This window comes from Triturus cristatus, chromosome 12 (assembly GCF_964204655.1).
Source record: "Triturus cristatus chromosome 12, aTriCri1.1, whole genome shotgun sequence".
Classification (NCBI taxonomy): domain Eukaryota; kingdom Metazoa; phylum Chordata; class Amphibia; order Caudata; family Salamandridae; genus Triturus; species Triturus cristatus.
The window spans coordinates 722,107,437-722,133,837 of NC_140595.1; the positions used below are offsets into that span (position 1 = coordinate 722,107,437).

The 26,401-nt window shown below is 46.3% G+C and overlaps 1 non-coding gene across 1 annotated transcript; it reads left to right on the forward strand.

Moving 5' to 3' along the window:
• The first annotated feature begins 23,401 nt into the window (after window positions 1–23,401).
• Window positions 23,402–23,473, forward strand: TRNAH-GUG (transfer RNA histidin (anticodon GUG)). The gene has a single exon. It is a non-coding gene; the product is annotated as a tRNA-His (tRNA).
• The last annotated feature ends 2,928 nt before the right edge of the window (window positions 23,474–26,401 follow it).

Sequence of the window (26,401 nt, forward strand, 5' to 3'; positions counted from 1 at the left end):
TGCGGCCGCCTTCGCCGTTACTTCCTCCCTGCTTCTGCATGCGCATAGTCTTTACGGCACTCAGCGCGCATAGAGGCTTTGTTTGCCTGTCGCCTTTTGGACGCTGCTCTCTGGTCCTTGCCGCTGGTGGGTTTCTGTGGACCAGCTTGAGGACAGTTTCTGGAGGGGGTGTGTGGGAGTGGGACTCCCCAGAGATAACAGGTCGTGCCGCCCCCTACACTTGCCGCCCAGAAAGCACTTGCCGCCTCCTGAGCTCTACCTCCCGAGAGGGCCATGTTCAGTGCGATCTGTCCAGCTGCTTTACATCCAAGGCAGCGATGGGGAAGCCGGACACCAGGCAGCCGTGCCTCAATTTTGAGGCAAAGAAACTTAATTGCGCCCCCCAAGAAGAGCAGGATGCATTGGGGGGACAAACCATACAGGACGGTTCCACCACACGCTCCGAGGAGATGAAATCTATTCTTCAAGCTTTGCTACCATGGCGGATAAAATGGACGGTATGTCAACCCGTATGGGCGCCATTGTACATAAACTGGATGGTCACGAGGAGCGCATCTGGGAGGCGGAACGCCGCATCTCTGATATTCAGGTCACCACACAGGTAGCACAGATGTAAAAATTGTTGAAAATTATAGCGGCCAAGAATGAGGATTTGTAGGCAAGAAGTCGGCTCAACAATATTCGCGACCTAGGCATTCCGGAGACCACTAACACCGGTAAAATGGAGGAGTACATCGAGAAGTTATTGATCTCGTCCATAGGAGCGGAGTCCTTCTCCTCTCAGTTCAGTGTAGAACATGCACACCGTTCCTTGGGCCCTCGACTGCCACTGGGGAGCACACCTCGCCCCATTATTGCCAGGCTCCTCAATTACAGGGACCATGACACAGCTCTTCGGGTGGCGCGCAGCAAGCAACAACAGAACTTCGAGGGGTCACGTTCTCTATATATCCTGACTTCACGGCTGCAGTTCAGGAAGATAAGCGCAAATTCACAGCCGTGAAAAACAAACTGCGACAGGCCCAAATTGACTATGCTCTACTCTACCCTGCGCGCCTCAGAATCACCCACCAGGGCCAGCAACGGTTCTTCAGCAAGCCGCAGCAGGTGGACGATTTTTTAAAGCATCTCAAATGCACCAACGGGGCTACTGGTGACTTCCACGTCTCAGTGGTCTGTCTCCCCGATTGACGAATCCAATTCGCGCTAACTTTCAGTCACCGGATCCTGAGGTACTGTGGGGCACTACCGCTGGCGATCCCCAGCTGACTTGGCAGAAACCTTCTAGCGGTTTTGCTTCAGACACTGCAACGGCATAAAGATGCTCCTGTGGGTTCCTTCTCCAAGACTGCGCCGGGCACTCTCGGCCCTCTCTGAGATCACCCACACCACCCACTATGATCTCTGATGGCGAGGTGTCCCCGGTTTGCCACCTAGGGAGTCCCCCCAGCTGGCATTCCCCCACTGTTTTCTTCTGCACGCTAAGTGCTGCATTTACTGTTTTGTTGTTGGGTTGCGGGGAGGGAGGTGGGACATGCATTACTGGCAAGTTGGGGTTGCTTCAGTGGGTGGGGGAGGGACAATGGGGAGAGTTACTAGCTTTAGCACGATTACAGTACAACAGAGCAATTTGAGTAGCAGGGGTATGCTCAGCAACACACATATGGTAATACGTTTGACAGTATTTCAGATGCAGCTTCTTGTTCTTTCCGGCCCGCACAGGAAGCAGGGTGCACTTACACTTGCATGGGATTGTCACAGGTGGGAGACATGAGCGATAGGACCAGCACATCACAACTGAGACTCATGTCTTGGAATGTTAGGGGCTTGAGAGACCCACGGAAGAGACAACAGGTATTGGGTTATCTAGACCGCCACCAGATAAGTATAGCCATGCTCCGAGACTCACGTCAACCCTGCATTCCCCACTACATTTGCTGCTAAATGGGCAGACTACCGGCTTTTCTCATCATACTCCTCCTACGCCCGGGGTACGGTGATTTTGATAAAAAAGCAGATGCCTTTTATACTGGCAGGGTCGGTGACTGATCCACAGGATCGGTACGTGATTGCCTGGGGCTGCTTGGGTACTGACTCCGTCACTCTTACATGCTGCTATGGCCCTAACATACACACCCCAGAATATTTTGCCACCCTATGGGGCAAGATTGTGAACATTGGATCCACCCATATCATATGGGGTGGGGACTTTAACTCTGCCCTCAAACCAACATTGGACAGGTCCAATCCTGCCTCCCACCACTACACCCATACACAAGAGGTCCTGCAGGGCATACTTGATGAGGGGGGACTGATAGATACCTGGCGCCACACTCACCCACAGGCCAGGGAAGGCACACATTTTACGACATATGCAGCCTCCTGGGCTAGAAAAGATTACTTCCTCACCATGAGGGGGCTGGGGCCGGCTATCCGAGCGGTCACACACCCTGCCAGAACGCTTTCGGACCACTGCCCGGTGATGCTGACACTCCACCCACCGGGGTTTGACAAACCCATGGCTAGCTGGCGACTACAACCCACAGCGTTACTTGACAAGGTTTTTCAGCATGAGTTGGAGGAGGAGATATAGGATTTCTTTCAGAGGAATAAGGGGTCGGTAGATAGTGTGGAGCTGATATGAGAAGCCTTTAATGTCACGATCAGGGGGTTCTGTATATCAAAAAGTTTTGGGGTACTCCGCGACCTACAAGGGACGTTAAAGACCCTGGAGAAAAACCTTAAAGAGCTGGAACATCGGATGGAGGCGGGCAAAACGGGGCAGGTGCAGATAGATTTCTGAAAGCAACTATCGGAATACGAAGAAACCGCAACGGGAGAGGTGAAATTCCGGGGGCGATATTGGGTGGCTCGTAGGTACAGCGAGGAAGAGCGGCCGGGACGGGCGCTGGCTGAGGTGGTCAGGCATCCGCGCTTCTCCAACTATATCCTGGAAATTCAGGGCCCAGATACAGAGCGACACAGAGACACTACAGATATATTAAACATTTTTACCTCCCATTATGCTGCCCTCTATAGCACACAACAAAATGGTACACTAGAACTTGATGACTTCCTGGGTGACGTGACATTGGGCTGGTTAAGTGACGCACACCGAGAATTTCTCTGTGCCCCGTTCGAACTAGACGAAATACGGGAAGCGATAATGAAAAAGCAATCGGGAAAAGCGCCGGGCCTCGACGGCATCCCTATTGAATTTTATAAAACTTATATAGAAATAATGGCCCGGGTATTTAAGGAAGTCTATGAGGAGTCCCTGGTAGTCGGCATACTTCCACAATCTATGCGGGAGGCGCTTATTACCTCTCTGTTGAAACCCGGAAAACCCAGAGACTCCTGTGACTCATATAGACCTTTGTCAATCATAAACTGAGATACCAAAATACTAGCAAAGGTTATTGCAAACCAGGTGTCGCTGTTGTTAGATAAACGTATTCTTCCGGATCAGTCGGGATTTGTGCCGGGACGTGCCACCACACATAGTCTCTGAACCTTTTTTTCTTTACTCCAAAATGTTGCCCCCGAATTACCATTGGCTGGGGTATTCCTGGATGCTACGAAAGTATTCGATTCAGTGGAATGGGATTATCTTTTCGGGGTGCTGGGTCGGATGGGCTTCCCCCCCCTATTCATATCCTGGATCCGCTTGTAGCATAAACCCACAGCTAAGGTGTTAATTAATGGGCATCTATAGGCTGCATTCCCCATATCAAGAGCGACCCGGCAGGGGTGCCCGCTCTCCCCTCTTCTTTTTGCTATCGCAATTGAGCCATTAGCTTCCAGGTTGCGGCAGCATCATCATGATAAAGCAGTCCATTGCTATCTCCGCCAAATACAGTTATCCCTCTATGTGGATGACATCACGTTGTATGTGAGGGACCCTCAACAGAACATTAATCCCCTACTACGCGAATTCATTGTATTTGGTAGATTGTCCGGGGTGCATATTAACTGGGGGAAATCACAGGTTTTCCCGTTGACTGCTGCAGTCACTAGATTTGATGTAGTCTACCCGTTTGAGTGGTGCGATACTGATTTACGGTATCTTGGGATACAGCTTTCCCGGGATCATGAGGAATTGCTACGTCTTAATTATGGCACCGCTATACATCGCCTCATCAGCAATGTCACTCTGTGGGTCTCTTTGCCCCTCTCCTGATAAAAATGGTCGTGCTCCCACAGTTATTGTACCTGTTTCTAAACATACCCTTTCACCCTGGGCGGCTTTTTTTAAGACTCTTCGGTCAGAACTCCTTAGGCTACTCTGGGGAGGCAAGCAGCCTCGGCTCAAATGGTCCACACTCACGAAACCGTATGCGCAGGGCGGCTTCGATATTCCGGACTTTGAAGTTTATTATCTTAGTGCGCAGGCACATTATGCCTACTTTTGGATTAACCCCCCTCGTTACATGTGCAGGTGGCCGTAAAACATTGGCTGGCAGATCCCATCCCATTGGATGGAATAATACAGGCACCTAGACGTAATCGTGACACTCCCCCCACCACTGTTACATGTGCAGTGGATGCGTGGCATGGCATTGCCGCACTTTGTGGCTCCCCTCTGCTATACTCCCCGAAACTCCTCCTCTTCTATCATCCCAGTATGCCGCTGCTGCAGGAACGGGTATTCCACCAAATGTGTGCACGAACAAAGAATACCACATGGGGTGACCTTTTTCAAATTGGCCGGTTTCGCGCTCTAGACCAAATATTCGGGGAGACTCGTCCCTCGCCTCTTGAGACATTCCTTTACATCCGCCTACGGCAATGAATTCGCTCAGTCATTCCAGAATTTCTGCTGGAACCCACGAGCTTTACTCCGCCCCACCAGATGCTGGGATCCGCCGACGGCAAACATCTAGTGTCCCGGCTTTACCATAGCATATGTGCACAACACTCAGGGCCTCCCTGCACTGCTCGTACACAATGTGGCGCAGAATTGGGTAGGGAGGTGACTGAGGAACAATGGGAGTATTGCTGTCTCCAAACATCGCAGGTCTCTGCCAGTTGCAGATTACATGTAATACATTACAAGTTCCTACAATGCCTCTATTACACACCCGCTAAAAAACTCAGATTTCATTTGGCAGACAATGATCGGTGCGAAAGATGTCAATGCCCGGGTGCAGGGTTCTTACATTTGGCATGGGAATGCCCCAAGATACAGGAATATTGGGCACAAGTTTTTCAGGCTCTTGAGAAGATGATAGGCGTCCCGGTGGATGGAGACCCAATACTGGCGCTATTAGGCTACACTGAAAAGATCCCTCAGGCACACCGTAGGTTCATGGGTACAGTGCTCTTGTTAGCCAAGTGCAGAGTGTCTTGTCGGTGGGATAGGGGGAGAGCCCCAAAATTCAAAGAGTGGCTTGACGATTTGATCTATTGTCAGGGACAATTGGCCACATATGCCGAAACACTCCAGCCGACCTCCAGACCGAGGGATATTTGGGGTCCTCTCCAGTGTTATCTCCTAGCAAGCACTACATAGAAACCTGACTCCTCCCCTCCTGAGCAAGATACTGGAGAGTAACAATTCCAATGTCTGTAGATCATGGCCCTGCACATGCCCGCTCCTTGTTTGGCATATTCCATTATTTATACCGTCAGTTCTATGAAATAATTTACACTATGTGGTTGGTCAGAGATGTCCTCCAGGTATCTTATGGGTCCATATATTGTCATATTGCTGTCTGATTTTTCCCCTACAGAAGTGTTTTGATAACCAGACTAGATACACCTATTATGCTCGTGGTGATTTGTACCTCATGTGTCACTTGTGACAATTGATAGCTCTGTGTGGTAGCCTATTGCATGTCTATATATTATGATACCTCTTTTTGAAGCTGTAATGTGTGCAAAAAAGCTAAATAAAATAAAAAATAAAAAAAGTATGCAGTTTTCTACAAGATTTAATAGTGTATTCATTGCCTTTTTAGGATAGGGATCTGTTAATAGAATGTCATAATTTAAGCATCTAGATTATTTAGTGAGATGGGTCTGCAGCTTTTGGGAGTAGAACGGTGTGATATGACAATAATGAATCTGGTGTTATCATATCATTATTATATGATGTAACTAGGAATGGATCAATTTCGTTGTTATATTTTTTTAATATCTGCTGGGAAATCATGGTGAGGGGTGGGGGGATTTGCCCCAGCTCAAGAGATGATATTGATTGAATTTCTTCCTTTAATGTTATATTTTTGTCCATAAATTCTTTGCCACTGTTCTTAATGATGGAATGTTTAATTTATCCGAGGATTCCTTCATTTGAGAACTTTCAATTACTTAAGCTTAGTAGGTTGTCACAGTATTTTTAAAACCTACGCAGGTGTCTTTGTTTAAAGTCACTTTTACAACTAACTCATTGATTATGGAATTAATGTTTTTATTTCCTTCTGTTTTAATTGGCTCCTAACGATGTTTCTCCCCTACACCTCTGTCCCGGTATTTGTGCATGTTTTAAGAAGTGTGAACAATGATTTGTTAGTGTACAACACACTTATTTAATGTTTGCCAAATTCTACTATTGTTCCCACAACAGTGTTAATTCGTTGCCCATATGCTTCCTCTTCCAAGTTTCACATTCTTTATGAAGGGATTCAAGATTATATATTCATTGTGTCATTATCTAGAGTCAAAAAATGAGAATTGAAATCAGTGATTTTGGTTTCTGTTTATCACAATCAAGAACAGACTACAGGACCAAGTACCAATGGAGTTGGTGTTACATTTAGCAGATTAAAAATACTCAGTTTATTTATCTGGGATGAAAGCATAGATGAGTCAAGGCTTTGTTCGCACTTGGGACCAGCAGATCACCGCATATTTAAGATGCACGTTTTTAACTCTCTGAGCCAGCCACTCAGTTGTGTGATACAGATTGTGATGGGGAATGATGCATGGTGCATTGACCAATATATACAAAGCATAGTACACACATGTTCTACAGTCAGGACAAGTCAGACAAGTATTGCCAAAGTAGGTGAATGGTGTACAATATGTGGTGCATATACAAGGCTGCTAAGAAAGTAGAATTACTTACTGTGCCTTGCTAATATTACTTTTACTTTGAAAATGCAAATGCTTATATATGTCCTAACATGTACTGATACCTATATCATTAACTTGTTGTGTCGTTTTTATATCAGCACACAGACAACTAAAATGTTAGAATGCCAGCTTAGTTACATGTATTTCAAATGCACTGAAGCCATTTTATTTAGTATTGTTCAATTGGACATTTTCTGCACGGTTTAGCAAGTGTACCCTCGTCCTGAAAGTTAGTACCACAATGCGAGAATTTTAAAAATAGTGAAGTCAGTGCTTGTTCGTGCCTTCAGTATCAGTTCTAGAAGGACTTACATTCGTTTTCATGAGAAGATCCTGACACCTAGTCATTATTTAGTATATGTTAGTTGCAGTATTAATTTAGGGTGGGCGGAACTCGCAGAGTTTCACTCTGCTAAATCCCGCTGAGTTACATAAAAACTCAGTGAGATTCCACAGAGTTCAGCGAGTGGGCAGAATTCAGTATGTCACGCTGCTTGTGCTGATTTTTTGCGCCCAGAGCTTGTTCCACGCTATAAAATCTGCACAAAGGACACCATGCGGTGCACCAGAGCGCACTGATTCTTTCTGCCGCTCTAGTGGATTTTCTATTTCAGAGGCAGCTTTCTCAATGTGCAAGGTTGTAATCTGCCGCAACTGCCTGTGTTGAGAAATCTGCCCGGGAGCCATTCTAGCACCCAAACATCCTAGAGAATGCAAATTCCCACTTGCGCTTGCCAACTTAACGTTGGTGAGCTGTGTTTAAGAAAAAACTCTGCCACGTGGCGGTTGGTGAAGTTTTGACAGAACTCCGTGCTCTGAGCGGAACGCGGATTGGCAAAACTCCGCAAACTCTGCCGGCGGAGCAAAATATTTCACCCACCGCTAGTATCAATCACATGAATCACATGCTCTCACTGCCGTTCACTTATCCTGAGAGAAAACTGCATAAAAATGATATCTGAACGTATACATTTTAGCATCATATGCTCCAACTGATTCGGGGGGTAAGTTCTGGTCTGTTAAAATGGCAATTATCTGCATTATTTTGCTTGATATTGACAATTTTTGCATTAAACGCAAGTTAGACTTTACAGGCTATAGAGAGTTGTATTTTTCCTTCACACTGTACATTACCTTTCCGGGCAGTGGTGAAGGCTCACATGCAGGAGTTAAACTATCTTCAAGGAGCCAACAGATTTGGAACAAAAACTTTGGTTTGAGCAACCACGCATTGTACGTGTTGAAGACGTTTTGTGCAAGCAATTTTACAACAGCTTATAAAAAAGGGCTAAAAATGTGTATTCCATTGCATGATTCAATTCTTCTCAAATCATGCTTTCAGTATGGAAGTACAGCCTCTTCACAGGGCAATCTCTTAATGATGCCTCCCTCTACTTTGTCCCCAAAGCGGATAAAAGGCCTGGACATTACAAATAAATATGTTTCATCTTCACTACTGTCCAATATTTCCATTTTTATCTAATGCTTACATATTTTTTTCTTAAGTTAAATGTATATTTCAAGCACAAACGTTAATAGAAATGGTGACTTTTTAAACATTTTGGCCTAGTTTCTTTCCCATGGTAAGACGTTTTTTAAATTATATCCTATAATTGATGCTGCCACTTCATCTATAATCCCTGGTCATTAAAAAAAAGAGAGTCCGGAATTATTTATCAGTCATCTGTCAAACATATGGGTCCCTGTGCACTAGCATAAGTTTAAAGTTGAGTGGAAGCTGATTACACGCCTAATGCCACTGCTCTCATCACAAAAATTAAAACTTGTTGTTTATAAAATGTTTCACACCGCATTTCTAATGTTTCTAAGAACTGTAAAAGGCAGGTGTTTTATATACCCTAAGGTAACACTACTTAACTTACCGACTTCAGAAGAATGGCAGTCTGAGTTGTCCTTGCTTGGATTACAATAGATATGGCAACTAGTCACTGAGCTGTTCTAAACCAGGGTCACTTAGTGTTTTTTAAACTGAGCACATTTGTAGATTTATAAACATTGGTACAAACAGTATTTGCCTTATCAAATCCTGTCTCCTGCTTTATTTTTAAAAATGCAGGTATATTTTTTAGCAGACTGCTTCTGTTTTCAGAAGACCTTTTATGATGAGCAGGTTTAAAATGCGCAATTTGAGTTACTCTTTGGAAGAATCACTGGGTTTTAGGGCTGGTGCTCAAATAAGGAGAAAGTGTTTTATTCATCTTTCTCACCCGCTCTCTCAATCCATAAGATGTTACATGTAGCACCACAGCTTCCCGCCGCCTGCCAAGATTTCCTGCAAAATCTATGGCTTTCTCTTCACGTTTCAGGGGGTTAATAAAGTAGGAGTAGCTGCTGTAGCGTCCTTCACAGCCTGGGTACTATTAAATGAGTTCGCCACACACGAAGCTTACTATTATACGTCTTTATTCCTGTGTGTGTAACTGTAAACTCAACATTCTAAACATGAACTCTATTCATCACACCCGAACACTAACATCACAGCTCCAAGACTCCATAAAGAACCAAAAGAACCAAAAGGGTCCCGTAATTGCTAACTCACACAACACTATATCTCCCCATTGCTAAACAAAAAATATAATTGTATACATATATAAATATATATATACGTTACAACTCCTCAAAAGGTCGTCGTGGAGCTCTGATCAAATGCCCAGATCATGTGCTCTGAGGCTGGGAAGAGAAACGTCCATGACTAGCGCTGGTGATGTAGGAACAGATGTTGTCACAAGCCTCTCTACAGTCTCAATCGAACCAGTCTTACCCCTGACATGAGGTACTGGCGAATGATGAGGCAGATGCCTGAAGCACAAAGAATCTTGCATAATGGACTTTCCAAGATGGTGAGCAGCCACCATGTGTCCTTTACCAGTAACAACTTGGAAAGGTTAAGCATCAAAGGGGGCATCAGAATTGATTTTTTTCTGTTTTCGCACCAATACTCGATCACCTATATTGAAAGTAATGGTTTTGGTACATTGATGTTTGTCTGCATATATTTTCATCTTTTGTTTACGTCACAAGTCTGTTTGACATAGTTCACCATCTGCTGCAGATCGTCTGTTGGTTCACTGTGGTAACTTGGTCATCATAGCTCTCCTGAACATCAAGGTGGCAAGAATTTCACGTTGTTGAATAAGGAGTCAACTGGTAAGTTCGAAGAGCAGCATGGAGTGTGAACTTCAGATTAAGCTTCTCCAATGTAGCACACTGGACGGTCTTTTTAAGTGTGCACATAAGGAGTACGACAACGCCATTTGCTTTTGGCCAAAGAGATGTGCTTTTCTGATGTTTAACCTTGCGATGATTAAGAAAGTCTCTGAATTTTCTACTTTTGAATGGTGAGCCATTGTCAGACTTTAGATCTGAAGGAACACCCCATGTTGCAAATGTCATCTAAGATCTCGATGACTTTTTCTTGAGTGGTCGAGAGATCTTCCAGAAATGGAAAATGGAAATATTCATCGATGACCACCATCAGGTGATGTCTATTGTAAAGAGGACCAAAGAAATAAACAGCAATTCTCTCCCATACATGTTTTGGCAAATCTGATATATTCAAGGCATGCGGAGTGGTTTTGGGAGATAAGCAATTGCACAAATGACAGGCCTTCAAATCTCTTTTAACTCTCATCAAGATAAGGAAACCAAACTCGATCTCGGAGCACTCGTTTTGTTGCAACAATTCCACTATGTCCTTAATGGGTCACTTCAATTATTTGTTGTCACAGACTCTCTGGTGTGACAATTCTTGAAACTAGTAAGACAATACCATCTTGAGTAACGGACAGTTCATCTTTCACATTTTTGAACTTTTGATATTCATTGTCACGTGTAAGAGGCTGAATGTGCCATTTCCATGATTGATGTGAAATAATGTCTTTTAGCATCATGGCACTATCTTTGCATGTTGCAGCAATTATTTGTTCTAATGAAATAGTGGCAGGTGTATTGGACCTTACAATGAAGGTAATATAGGTTTCGGCCACTTTGGAAGGGTTACCAGGGCACTGTACTGGCACTCGTGAAAAGTAGTGTGCAGGGTTTTGATCTTTCCCTGGTCAATGCACAATAGTGTAGTCATATTCCTGTAGTCTCAAACCCCAACGTTCGATTCTAGGAGGCATCTTAGTTATGGGTTACCAAAGACGTTAAGCAATGCTTGATGATCCGTTACTAGAGTGAAAGTTTTTCCAAATAGGAATACATGGAAATGTTCACAAGCCCACACCACTGCTAAGCTTTCTTTCTCTGGCTGCGAATAGGCGTGTTCGGTTTGTGACAAGCTTCTGCTAGCATATGCCACAATATACCTTTGAGCATTTGGGTGTCCACTGTGTTGGGCAAGGATTCCGCCTAACCTGAATAGGCTGGCGTCAACAACAACCTCTGTATGAAGTTTCGGATCAAAGTAGGCCATTTCAGTGGCGTTCTCAATTGCATTCTTGATCTGCTTAAAACTTTGCTCACGTTCGCATGACCTGTAAAATGAAGTATTTCTCTTTGTTAAATCTCTTAAGGGAGCATTTACAGGTACAAAGTCATGTATGTATCGGGAACAGTAACTGGCCAGGCCAGGGAATGAACGTAGCATGGTAACATCTTGTATGGAATTGGTGGTTTACAAAGCTTGTACTTCAGCTGGATCTGGTGTCATACCCCATAATGAAAAAATATGGCCAAAGAATTTGAGTTTTGTTTTGTGGAACTCACACATTAAAATTTAAATCAGCAAGAACACACTTGTGTAAGAGCTTTATCTTGTTCCACTTGTGTAGCTCAGAAAACTAATATGTTATCACTGTAATTGAAAGCATTCATGACAGGTTGCATGATATGTCGAATTACATCTTGGAAAAGTTTGGTAGCTGATGACACACCAAAACGTAATTATTTATATCTGAACAAACCTATATGGGTAAAAAGGCTGGTAATGCACCTGCAATTTTCTTTGAGTGCCAATCGATGATACCTTTTGTTCAGATCAAGGCGAGAGATTACTTTCGCAACTGTGTGTGCATGTCGGCAACTTGCGGACCAGGATATCATTCTCTTTCAATGGCCTTGGTGGCTTGACGCATATCAACACAAGTTCATACAGCTCCTTCACTGTCCTGTTTGGGCACTGCCACTATGTGTGGTATGGGTTATGCGGGAAACTCACTGTGCTGGACCTGTAGATCGCTTGATTATATCATGCTTTAGTAATGTCTCACGCTCTTTCTCAGCAGCTTCTCGTAGATTAAAAGCAATTTGTGTATATCTTTGAGTAACAGGACTAGCATCCCCAATGGTATATGAATTTGCACTTTCGTAGTCTTAAGTTTTCCTAATCCACGAAACATCAGGTACTGACTTACTATTTCATGATGAGCATGCATGTTATAGTTCACAGATCTCAGTCCCATATCAGCAGCAGTATTGAAATTGAGTAAACGGGCACTTGGTGCAGTACCTTGAAGTACATGAATGGGTGCTTGTACTTTTATCCTTTTGTATTTCATGGTTGCTACGAATGAACCTTGAGTCTTTAATGATTTTGATGCAGCCCAGGTATCCAATTTACTCTTTGACGGTGAGAGTCAGGGCAATGGACACAGTTCATTGTTTTTCTCCTCAGGCATGCTTATCGACGTACCACTGTTGATAATAAAAGATATGGAGCAACCGTTTATTTTTAGTGTAATTTTTAGACAATGTTTGAATGATTTGTGAATTTACTCTTTGACTTTTCTTTGGCACGTATCTTTCTCTACATAGGGCCAGTTCGACATGTTCACGTTTTTCTGAGGTAAACATCCACATTGCATATCTGTCTTCCTCACTGTCACTTGACAAGGACACTGAAGAACTCTTGGACGACGATTTAGAGGATGATCAACTTCGTTTAGTGTTGATGGGCCTCAGGAGATTTTGCCACTTGCCTTGTGGGCGTGCGTAGAATGTTGCTTCTGGAACGTTGCGGCATCCATTTTGTTTTCTCGTCGTGATGCAGTTAGCTTTTCCTTCGCCCTGCAAACTATTACAAATTGGTTCTCCTTCGTGAGCCTTTGCATACTTTTCCAATGGTGTGACATTTACCTTCGTGCGGAAATGAAAATCCACATCTAAAGCAGTTTATTTTTCTTTAGAGGCGTCACTTTGTGTCGCCCAGCTTTGTGTTTCTGCTTACCTTTCACATTTATGACTGACTCATTCTGGGCACCTCCAGCCTCCGTGTCAGAATCTTGCAACCAGATCGGAGTTCACCACCCAGGCCTAATTTCTGACCAATGATGAGTAAACTTCTCAGTGAGGCTTTCGTTATCAGCAAATGCTTCACAGTGGCTAGAGTGGTGCTGTGACTCTGTGTACGCCAAAAGTCAATCTTCACTTCAACTGAATCACATGCAGCATACAAAAGCAGTTTGCTGGACTACGGCAAACTCTCTGGGAGAACGCTGTCTATCTTTGGGTTACATATCCCCTGTCTTGTCACCAGTTGTATCGTCCTCCCCAGCCAAGGTACTCATAAATTAACACAGCACACATGGAGCTTAGTATTACACGTCTTTATTCCTGTGGGTATAACTGCAAGCTCAACATTCTAAACATGAACTTGATTCACCCCACCTGAACACTTACATCATAGTTCTACAGAATCCATCAGGATCCAAAAGGGTTCTGTAATCACTGACTCACAAGACACTACAGCTACAATGAGCAAGATTAACATGTTTTATTTACTGTGCTGTGAAGATATTGGCTTGTAAAGCAGGTCTATTCAACACTTGCTCATCTATTATCTTTTTTTTACATCTCTTCACATGAATTTCACAAAACCTACATGAACAGATACCTGGAAGACAACCTGCAGCGGGTTTTTGGATGTTGTTTTATTTGGTATGGCCCTGCACAAGACAGTTAGACGTGCAGCACATTAAACCACATAATTTAGAGGCCTGTGTCAGCATCCTGGTTTCCTCCTTAGACCAAAAGGTGCAATTTTAGACAAATTGGCTTCTATTACTATGCCTTTCTTCCCTAGTATTGCAAATACTGGGTGTCAATCAATCAATCAATCACGGCATTTGTAAAGCGCGCTACTCACCCGGAAGGGTCTCAAGGCGCTGGGGGGGAGGGGTCCGTTACTGCTCGAACAGCCAGGTCTTGAGCTGCTTCCTGAAGGAGAGGTGGTCTTGGGTTAGCCGCAGGTGGATGGGGAGGGAGTTCCAAGTCTTGGCTGCTAGGTAGGAGAAGGATCTTCCTCCGGCGGGGACTCTGCGGATGCGTGGGACGGTGGCGAGGGCGTGGCTGGTTGATCGTAGCTGGCGGGTGGGCGTGTAGAAGGTCATTCGGTCGTTGAGGTACTTGGGGCCCAGGTCGTGGACAGCCTTGTGTGCGTGGGTAAGGAGTCTGAATGTGATTCTCTTGCTGACGGGGAGCCAGTGCAGGTCTTTCAGGTGTCCGGTGATGTGGCTATGACGGGGGATGTCCAGGATGAGTCGTGCGGAGGCGTTCTGGATGCGTTGGAGTCTTTTTTGTAGTTTGGCTGTGGTTCCGGCGTAGAGGGTGTTCCCGTAATCTAGTCGGCTGGTGACGAGTGCTTGGGTAACAGTCTTCCTGGTTCCCGTGGGGATCCATCTGAAGATCTTGCGGAGGATACGCAGGCTGTTGAAGCATGATGTGGAGACGGCGTTGACTTGTCTGGTCATCGAGAGGGAGGAGTCCAGGATGAAGCCCAGGTTGCGTGCGTGGTCCGTAGGTTTTGGAGTGGTGCCCAGCGCAGAGGGCCACCAGGAATCGTCCCAGGCGGAGTGGGATGATCCCAGGATGAGGACTTCCGTCTTGTCTGAATTCAGTTTCAGGCGGCTGTTCTTCATCCATTCGGCGACGTCTTTCATTCTTTCGTGTAGGTTGGCTCTGGCGGTGGCGGGGTCGTTGGTGAGGGAGAGGATCAGTTGGGTGTCGTCGGCGTAGGAAATGATGTTGAGGTTGTGTTGGCGTGCGATGGCTGCGAGGGGGGTCATGTAGACGTTGAAGAGGGTTGGGCCGAGTGATGATCCTTGAGGTATGCCGCATATGACTTCGGTGGCCTCGGAGCAGAACGGGGGGAGGCGGACTCTCTGGGTTCTTCCGGCGAGGAACGAGATGATCCACTCCAGTGCCTTCTCTTGGATTCCGACGTTGCTGAGGCGCTGTACTAGGGTGCGGTTGCAGACCGTGTCGAACGCAGCAGAGAGGTCTAGGAGGATGAGGGCCGCTGTTTCCCCGTTGTCGATCAGGGATCTGATGTCGTCGGTGGCTGCGATCAGGGCGGTCTCGGTGCTGTGGTTGGCCGGAAACCCAGACTGCGAGGGGTCGAGGGAGCCGTTCGCCTCGAGGAAGGCGGCGAGCTGTCTGTTGACGGTCTTCTCGATGGCTTTGGCAGGAAAAGGAAGGAGCGAGATGGGACGGTGGTTCTTGAGGTCGGTGGGGTCCGCCGTTGGTTTCTTCAGGAGGGCGCTGAGCTCGGCGTGCTTCCAGCTCGCTGGGAAGATGGCGGTGTGGAAGGAGGTGCTGATGATGTCCCGGAGATGGGGTGCGATGATGGCGTCGGCCTTGTTGAAGACGTGGTGGGGGCAGGGGTCGGTAGGGGATCCGGAGTGGATGGTGTTCATAGTGCGGGTGGTGTCTTCGGTGCTGATTGGGGTCCAGTTGCAGAGGGTGTTGGTGGCGGGCGTTGGTTCGGTGGTAGGGTGCGTGGTCTGTGCATTGAAGCTGTTGTGTATGTCGGCGATCTTGCGGTGGAAGAACGAGGCGAGTGAGTTGCAGAGGTCTTGCGAGGGAGTGATGTTGTTGTTTCCGGCGCAGGGGTTGGAGAACTCTTTGACGATGCTGAAGAGTTCCTTGCTGTCGTGGGCGTTGTTGTCCAGTGGCTCTTTGAGTGCTGTCTTCTTGGTGGCTCGGATCAGCTGATGGTGTTTGCGGGTGGCGTGCTTGAGGGCGGTCCTGTTGTCTGTAGTTTGGTCGAGCCGCCAGGCTGTCTCGAGGGTGCGGCAGTTATTCTTGGAGCCCTTGAGTTCGTCGGTGAACCAGGGGGTTTTCTTGCTGCCGGGTCTGCTGGGAGGGTTCTTTAGTGGTGCAAGGTCATCGGCGCATGAGGTCAGCCATTTGGTGAGGTTGCTGGCTGCTTCGTTGGGGTCCGTTGTGCTGGTGGGAGGGTTCTGGCTGAGGGAGGTTGTGAGCTGCTCGGCGGTGATCTTGCTCCAGCTCCGGCGACGGACCTGTTGCGGGTGGTGGTGGGTCGTGGTTCTTCTGAAGCTGAAGTGGACGCAGCTGTGGTCAGTCCAGTGGAGTTCGGTGGAGTGGCTGAAGGAGATGTGCTTGCTGGATGAGAAGACTGGGTCAAGCGTGTGGCCGGCGTAGTGGGTGGGGGTGTTCACCAGTTGTTTGAGTCCGAGGTTGGCGAGGTTGTCCAGCAGGGTGGTGGTGTTTCTGTCATTGTTGTCCTCCAGGTGGAAGTTGAGGTCCCCTAGGAGGATGCAGTCAACGGAGGGAAGGGCGTGCGGGCTGATGAAATCTGCGATGGCGTCGCTGAATTGTGTGCGGGGTCCTGGGGGTCTGTAGACGAGGGTGCCTCTGAGGGTGGTCTTGGGGTTGGTGTGTATCTGGAAGTGGAGGTGTTCGGCGGCGGTGAAGGTTTCGTCGGAGTTGGGCGAGATGCGGATGGTGTTCTTGTGTACGATGGCGATGCCTCCTCCCGTCTGGTTGACGCGGTCCCTCCGGGTGATCTTGTATCCGTCTGGGATGGCTATGGCAATGTCGGGCGCTGAGGAGGCGTTCATCCAGGTTTCTGTGAGGAAGGCGTCGTCTGGCGCTGTTGTGTCGAGGAGGTTCTAGAGTTCGATGGCGTGACGGTGGACGGAGCGGGTGTTGAGCAGGATGCATTTGAGGTGGTTGTTGCGGGTGTCTGGCTTGGCGGGAGCGGTGCAGGTCCGGAGACAGGTGAATTTGCAGTCTTGGCAGGTGAAAGGTCTGTGGGGGCGTCTCGGGGTGGCTCGGTAGCAGGTGGGGTTCCGGCCGGGGTTGAGTGCGTTGAGGGTGGTGGGGTCGTACGTCCGTCGTGTTGGCTGGTGTTCTCGGGGACCAGGGGTACTTGCGCTGGGCACGGTCCAGGCGCGGACGGGCGCAGATGGGCTTGCCTTTGGCACGCCAGCGGCGCGCCAGCGGCGCGGCCGCGCAGCGGTCGCCATAAGAGGGAGGGAGGGGAGGAGGGGTCAGCTGGGAGGCGGGAGGGAATAACCAATCGGGGCGGGGGGCGGGGCCGCACGGGAAGCAGCGGCGGCAAAACGGCACGAAGGCAGCGAGCGCTGGCCGGGGCAGTCCGCTAGGCATACGGGCACAGCAGGGGAAGCAAGGGGGCGAACTGGCACACGGGGTACAAAAGAGAGGGGGAGATACAGGCACACGGGGTACAGTGGAAATGAACCAATGGGGCGAACCTTGCACACGGGGTACAAAAGAGAGAGGGAGATACAGGCACACGGGGTACAGTGGAAATGAACCAATGGGGCGAACCTGGCACACGGGGTACAAAAGAGAGAGGGAGATACAGGCACACGGGGTACAGTGGAAATGAACCAATGGGGCGAACCTGGCACACGGGGTACAAAAGAGAGAGGGAGATACAGGCACACGGGGTACAGTGGAAATGAGACAATGGGGTGAACCTGGCACACGGGGTACAAAAGAGAGAGGGAGATACAGGCACACGGGGTACAGTGGAAATGAACCAATGGGGCGAACCTGGCACACGGGGTACAAAAGAGAGAGGGAGATACAGGCACACGGGGTACAGTGGAAATGAGACAATGGGGCGAACCTGGCACACGGGGTACAGAATGGTGAGAGGTGATTCATTTAGTTTTCAGTTAAGGCTATATAGAAAGACTTCTTTATGTATTCATGACATACGTGGCACCTAGTGAAGAGATCTTTCTAGTAGCATGTTTAAAGTCCTGCCTTTACGCCATAAATAATTGTATGTGCACTGACACATAGTGGAAATGAATTAAGATGTGAAGCCATGACCAGCTGCTGTTCAAGGCTGGGAGCTTACCCAGAATCCAAGTCTCTCCCTACCCAAGGTAAGAGTAACTGTTTTCGGAAACCACAATGTAATCACACACTGGAATGTGTGGTAGGCAAGAGCCCTCAAGAAGCTGCCACCTTATCATGCCGAAAAAGTCAAAGGTATAAAAAACTTTCTTGCTAGATGGAAGCATCTAAAGACTGAAGACGCCAGGAACCAGGAATATGACAGTTGAGTTCATTTGGAGAAAAGAGCCAGGATCGGCAAGTGGAGGGAGCGAGGAAACAAGCAAACGAACAGAACAGGAAAAGGAAATCAAACACCATTTGAAAGAAAACATAATGGATTGGGAAATTCAGGAAGGTACCAAAGAAAAACAGCCCTGATGGAAAATAAAAAACGTAAACTGGGCTAACTGTTGGGCAGCTTTAATGGGCAGCTGCAAACCCTCAGGTAGATGACTGCCATTTTCGCATAGGAGGAGCAGGGAGCAGCAACCCAGGACTGAGGAACTTGAGAGAAGGCTGCCCCAGATGAGTGAACTTCACAGCTCTTGTTGTGTTTTTTGAGCTCCGGGATCAGCAGCAGGACCACACAAGGCACCACGGTCCTGGAGCACCCAGGTGGCAAAGACGCTGCAGATGCGACAGTATACCCCCCCCTCCCCCCCCCCCCCCCCCACTGAGGCCCCAGGCTTATCAGGAAAGGCCAGCGAAAATGAAATACAAATCTGGGGGCAGGATAGCCTTTCAAGTAAATGAAGAACAGTAACCTACCTCTGGAAATCTGAGAATCACAGATCTCACTAACCTCGTATTCTGGTTCTCCATCTACCATATAGGGAAAGAACTATGACTAAAAGGATAAGGTGCATAAGGCTTCAGCTGGATACTTGAAAAGTGAGGCAAATCTTCTAAGAATTTGGAAGACAGGGCCTAAGACAACAAAATTGTTTTCTTTGGTTATTACAACTGGACCAAAATATTGAGGGCAAAACCAGACTGGCTAATTTAAAGTAGGCAAGAACTTAACATCCTGCCAAACCATATCACCTACTTTAATGTTTGGGACCGGTCTTCTTAATTTACCGGTTCTAGCCTGTTTCATAGTTTTAGACACTTGTAAATTCTGGAGAATAACTCTTCTTTCAGCATTAAGCCACTCTACAAAGTCAGTGGCAAATGGCACTAGAGCAGTGGATAGTGAACCAGACGGAAAGGAATGAGGATGGAAAGCCTGGATACAAAAAAATGGAGACATCTTGGCAGGAGAGCGAACAGGGTTGTTATATTATCTAAAGCTAATTACTGAGCTTCATAAAGGGCTTGGGGAACAGTTACCTTTGAACAGCTTTCCTCAAAGTAATGCCCTCGTACCTGGAATTGATTTGTTTCGGGTGCAGTAGAGGTGACTATAAGTTTAGATTTTAACTTACAGGCCACTGGGAAAATGCTAGTGTGACAGAATACTAGAACAGGCCCTGGTTGCAGGCCATCCATAAGCACTAGAGGAAGGGGAGCACTGCCAGTGACAAAGACTATTGAGCAAATGAACATGTGTACTCAATGAAATGCCATTGTTGTGTCAAGCGACCCTGTATCTCCCTGCCCCAGCTTAGCCACCCACCAGCTACAATTAACCAATGGGAGGTTTAGGCTGGCGCAGGCTGTTGCAACATGATGGCTGATGCACTACGCTTGTCTGAGCATTGACTATTTATTTTACTCAAAATAGGACCCATGCCTGCTGAAGGTATTTAAAGAGTGCAAGTGCTGCAAAATAAATGTCAGTGGTGGCCACTGTCAAAATCTAACCACTGCCAAAACACAGCTGGTAAAAGCTCTGTGAGACACTGATGCTAGGGTTGGCACCTTTCTTAGAAAAAACATAACGGCCATTAGTTTATGTTTTGCTGCTCTGGAACCTCGAGAAAAAAGCACTTGAAAATGAATGATTGTAGAGTTGTCAGGATACTTTTGTATCATGGCGATTAGCTCTTTGATTGCTCTAATAATCGTCCTTAATTGGGTAAGATAGTTCTAAAATGCTTTTTAAATGATGCATGTGATTGTTGTTCTTGATTTAAGGTTCAGAAAAAAGACCAGATTTCACTGCTTTTCCCCGTAATTTTGTATTTAATCGGCCAGTGCTTAAAAAGACAGGGCACATTATTAAACAAGCATTTGCAATGCATTAGGTCTCGCATTTACGTGTGTTTGAGCTATTGACATTGCAAATAACAATGCCATTGGCATTGTCATTTACAATGCCATTAGCTTTAACTCGTGTAACTGCGAGACCTATTGCATTGCAAATGCTTGTTCTCTTATGCAGTTATCCAATCCCGAATAACAATGGGCCTTTCTCACCTCATCTGAAACAGTTTGACTCATGTACAAGCTATTTTATAGATGTAAAGCCTACGATTCGCAAAATCACAGGGTTTGCAACCGCAAAATACCTTTTCACTATTTACAAAATCCCCTTTATGAGTCAAAAAATGATTTCCGACTCATAAAAGGGGTTTGCATCACTCTCCAAATTATAAATAGGAGGGCATGTGAAAGAGGAACCTCCCCATCTGGGATTTGGAGAAGACTATCCGTGGTTTGTGATCTTAATTACTGTATTGATCAGATACTGACACCTGAAAGGGGGTGGTATTTGATTCCCAAAGTAGAAGATCTCCCGCAGGACCACTGCCTCGTCTCGCCCCCCCAATGTCTTCCCAAATGGAAAACGTGTTTTTTTTTTAGTAGCACTTAATGGACATCTATTGTTTAAAAAAAAAAAAAAATGTAAGTTTCCCGTTTAGGAACACAAATGCATGGACGGAAGTCTGCTGTCCCTGCAGGCCTCTCCATCCCTGCATTTGCAGCTAATCAGAGGGGTCACAAATTGCGCCCTGCCTAATTAATATTAATTAAGCAGGTCGCACTATGAACCCCCAGCAGATGTACAATTTGCGATGCGACCTATTAGTACACAGGTCGCATCGTAAATTGCATTCCATTCCATTGACAAACCAGTCAGTGTGCAAACTGCACATCCGTGGTGTGCAAATGGGAATAGCACATCAGGCTTTCCATGTGCAAAAGAAAGGAATCTGTAGGTGTGAAGTTCGGCATCCTGATTCCAGCACATGGTGCTGCGGAAGCAGGGTTTTGTCGCTATGAAACTTTTTCACTGAAGCAGAATTGGTTGAGATTTACTTTCACAAGTGAAATTTAGTATCGTGGAATACCGGCTAAGTGTGGACTGGAGTTAGGCACAGGGCAGAAAAAGGGACGAATACTCACGGAAGAACAGACTCGTTTTTGAGTATTCACAAACATTTGGCATGGTGTATTTAACTCTGGTAACGTGTAAAACCACTTCAGCAATGTGTTTCCAGGGTGGAGAAGAGAATACCGCCACATTCCACAAGGTAGAAAGGGGGGGTTCTTAATAGGGAAAAACGAAGTGCTGATCACTACTAGCATCCCACTACAACCAACAGTTTCACTTGTCAAAATAACCTCTTTGCACCCACTCAGATACTGGAAGAGCTCTCGTCCTGCCAGGAGGGGAGCAGCAAGGAGGAAACCACAGCTGAAAGGGCGGAGGGGAGCCTCAGCCTGTCTTTATCGACCCGTGTGACGGCCGAAGGGAGAACTCTGATGCCGCTGGGCCTCAAGGCTTAAACATACCTAGTCTCCCTTGAGGGCTCGGAGGAGTGCGGCCAGGACCAACCTCGTCATCATAACGAGGACATTTAAAGCATGTCGACTGTCTGCAGCCAGGCTTTACAAATGTGGATTATTATTATTACACTATGGTGAGCACTTTTGCGGCCGCTTTGATGTTCTCAGTGGCCGCGCGGCTCACTGAGAACATCAAAGCGGCCGCGAAAGTGATCAGCAGGCTGCCAAATGGTGCCCGCGCCCGGCGCACATGCACTGTAGTTGGCGGCCTAAAAAGCACTCGTTTGCACTTCCAAATCCCGCTTTCTATAGCTCTCGCCAGAGCAGCGCCAAAGCGCTGGCTCAGGCGAGACCTAAAGAGCAGCCAGGTGAGTACCCTAGCTGATACCATTCCAGATTGGCCTCATAACTAGGGCTGCCATCTCACCAGTTATCTACCAGCAACTCTGCATTTTATTGACCCGGCCATTACGAAAATAAGAAAAATCACCAGAAGCCGTTATTTTTAGCCGTTAACTGTAAATACTTCAAACATAAATTGAAATGTTATCTAGGGCTCCATTAATAATCCCTGACTAATAATTAAAGTAAAGAAACGCAGAACAGGCATGTTAAAAATTAATACCTACGATTTTGTTTTAAGTCCTTTTTGGAATAAGGTCAGAGCCTTAGTAGACTCTTAAAACAACAAACGCGCTGTATATAAATATGGTAGATTACAACAATTACATTTTTGGAAAGGTGGCAACTCTACTCATAACTTTAGTGAAAATAGCTGTTAAGCTCAGATAACCCCTTTCTGTTCCCGCAATCTCCAAATGCCCAAAGTGAGCACATTTACAGCATTCTTCTACGGCCTAAACTGCCCTCTATTCTCTGAACCGAACAACCATTTACAGATTCCGTGACACAGACTGAACTACTGGACTCCCGTTTGGTGAGAGTTCTTAAAGCAGTGCGTGCCTCGCCGTAGGTCACGTGGCATACGTATGACGTCCTTCTCCAATGGGAAACGGCTGCTGCTTCCCGGAAGATACTGACTGCCCGTGTTCTTGAATAGCCACATCCTCAAAAACTTTTCATGCGATATGTATATATTTCATTTTAATTTCTGTGCTGCGGTATTTTTTATCTCTAACATGTAAATCGTTGTAGCTGAATTGAATTGTGTAGGAACGTGTCCCATGTTTGTCATTAAGAAATGTATTTATTTCAAAAGATTTGTGGACGCGTTGTTTGATTTTGAACTGTTAATACCTTTTCTGTTAATGCCTCTTTCGCCGCCCCCCGTCTCTACTTATTTCATTTAGAGTCAAGCTGACGTGTTTGCTGCGCTCAAACTGTCGTTGATAAGCTATGCAGCGTCCGAAGACGCTAATGCAGTATATTTGACATGATGCAGCAGTATATGTGATCTTTTGAAGGCCAGCACAATCTAAGGGAGCTGATTGAAATACTTGGTAGTTTTTGGAGGCATCAGGACACATAAGTGCAGAGGAGACACAGTACAGCAGTGTTTTGTGGGTTGTCAGAGGTACAACTGAATGCCACGTCAGAGCCCAAGTAGCTCGCCGTGATCGTATAGTGGTTAGTACTCTGCGTTGTGGCCGCAGCAACCTCGGTTCGACTCCGAGTCACGGCATTGCGGGTGGCAATGTCACGGCAGTTGGGCTTCATTTTTACACATTATAATTTTATTTTATTAGAATTGAAATGAATTTTCACTTTTTATTACCTGGGCCGAGTTAAAAGCTTATAAGGCACTAAAGTGCACACACCCTCGGGTCGAGTTCGCGCTATATAAAAAAAGATGCAAAAAAAAAAATGTACAAGTGGTTTTAGCATGTACTTTCTTATTGTTTGATGATTAATAGGAGATGCGATCACAGACCGAGAGGTGGGTTGAAGGTTTTGTATAAGCGGAGCAAAGCTCTTGCTAGTCTGAGTAAATTGTGGTGTTCATTTCTAGCGTAGGCGTCATTCACATAAAAATGAAGCTTGTCTTATATCGTTTTATATTTTTTATGTTGAAATGAATCACCAAGCGACCGATCCATTTTTATCACCAATTAAAACAGCAAAGAAAAACGGATGTTTCCGAATGTTACTTTAAATCTTATTTTTATATATGTATTTATTGTTTTTTTTTCTCTGTGTATAGCGCATATGTAGTTTTTTGTAGGTATGTCAAGATTTCGCCCCAAAAGGGTGGTATTCTAGAGTGCTTTAGTAAGCATACTAATTAGTTGGCGTTGTGCAGTGACTTCATTTGAAGTAACATCACAGAAAGTGCCTGGCCTTGGGCCAGACCCTCCTCCCAGTCTACCCTGTCCTTGATTCTACATAGCTCATTTCACTTGGCCTTTGGCCCTGCAAAATAAGCAATGTGCCCTGGGCATGCAAAGTAGACACTCTGTAGAGGATGTGCCCCTCTTTAATACCCATAACCCCATCCGCTGTCCAGCTGCGGCGAAGGAGCATCTCCCCACTGCCCTCTGAGCAGTGCAAAAAAAGGAAAAATAAAATAATAATAACAGAATGTTATTATTATTTTATGTTTCCATACTGAGACAGTTTTGGAGTAGGGCTGGGCTGTCGCCACAGCCAGCACGGGGAGGAGTGGTTGCTGCACTTAAGTGCGCATGACGGTTTGGCCGGCCGTCTTGGGACGACCAAACTGTCATGCACACTTAGCATTTTTTCCACCTGGCTGTATTGCAAAGCCTGGGTGGAGAACATGCACAGGCTCCCACTTCCTGTCTGAGCGCCGAACCAGGCCGCTCAGACCAACCACAACGCTGCTGTCATGCTGGTGACAGCAGCGTCAAGATTGGATTATGGGAGTCTGGGAGCCTATGTGCTTCCAGGAGTCAAAGAGGATGGGGGGGGGGGAGGGGGGCGGCGACAGAAGAGCAGCGGAGGCTGTACAGACGTGTTTTTTTTTTTGTGTCCCCCCTACCCCTCCATCTCTGTTCCATAGCGGCCGCCACTGCCGCTGTCCCACCCAGAATGGCTGGGTACCGTCGGTGGCCACACAGAACAGGCTCTGGGTGCAGTGGACTGGTCAGTGGCCAGGCCCTGCATGAGAACGTTTCCCACAGAGCCTGATGCCACAGCCTTTGCCATGTGCAGTAGACTGTGGACGTGTCCAAGCTGTTGACAGCTATTGACTACACCGCAGGCTCATAGTACAGCCCTGGCAAATGAACAGGCCGATCACCAGTCACTCGGATCCTCAGCACAAAATGTACACACATTCTTTGGCTGTGCACTGTGGGAGTTCCCCCTTTGTTTATTTTTTGTTTTTTAATAACAGATTTTCGGTTGAATTCATGGATCCAAAAAGGTGACGAGGATCCGCAGCATCTTATGTTCTTTTGGAATCTGCAGTATAACGTAGACGCATGGATCCTGTGGTTAGAGGTTTTTTTTAAAAGCAGGCTATTCATTTTCTTGATTCCCTCACATCCTTTCCAAATTCAGGGGTTCTTAACCATGCCACTTTATACCCCGTTCCATGTTCATTTTCTGCTTAATCAGATCCCCAGATGCATCCATATAAAATTAACCCTTTGATGCCCACAATACCTTTTGGCCATGCAAATATCTTTAAATCTACTGAAAAGATTTACTCAAACAGGACCTTTTCCGAGAATAGTTGATATCATTTGATATAACCCCATTCAGCAACATTTTGTGTAGCAGGACAAAAAACGACTTTTTTATATCCATCACGTCTAATTGTTGCCCATGACCAATAGGCATTAACTGACATAACAAAACTAAGCTGAAAGCCCTAATTTTATGTCAAGAGCAGAGGCTTTTCTTATGCTTTTTTCTCGTGCTTGAAATAGCGGCAGTCAATAAACCTACAGTAGTCATAAGGCCTAGAACCACTGGGCCAATGGTGCTAAGCCATACATATAATACTCATGACTGACAGAAAAGGTCCCTCGATTCTGGTTTCTCGGAGTCAAGATCAGTCTTGCATTCATTTGGCTTATTCAATTGTCTGCTTATACATTCTGGCTGTTATTTCGTAGTAATTATTGTGCATAATATTAAGTCTTTAGTTTGCCATTGCGCACACACATTGCTTGCTTGTTTTCACAGTACAGTTGCACGACTTGCAGTTGCTTCCCTCAGGGAGGATGCCGCTCATAGCCATTTCGCATCTGCGAGGCATGGTACTGCAGGATGCAGCGTATTCTTCTAGCTGTGTCAGACCTCACATTCACAGCATCTTTCATGTTGTCCGCTTATTTGTCATACGAAAGCGTGGTTCCTCAGATGCTGGACCCCAGTTTCTACCTTGCCTGATCTGCCTCCTGACATTGAAGCAAATCACCCAACAGGGTTGTGGCCAACAAACTCTACCTAGCCCCATAGCCCTCAGTATCTTCCTAAAGGCTTTAACTATTTCTGCTGTCTAAAACAATTAACCCATAAGTGGTAAAGGGTTTACAATACTATTTGTCCATTTGAGATTCTGTTCATCTGCATTAATCGTAGTGTCTTACCCCACAGTTTTGGCATTTATGTATTTAGTAAATATTTACAGAGTATTTCT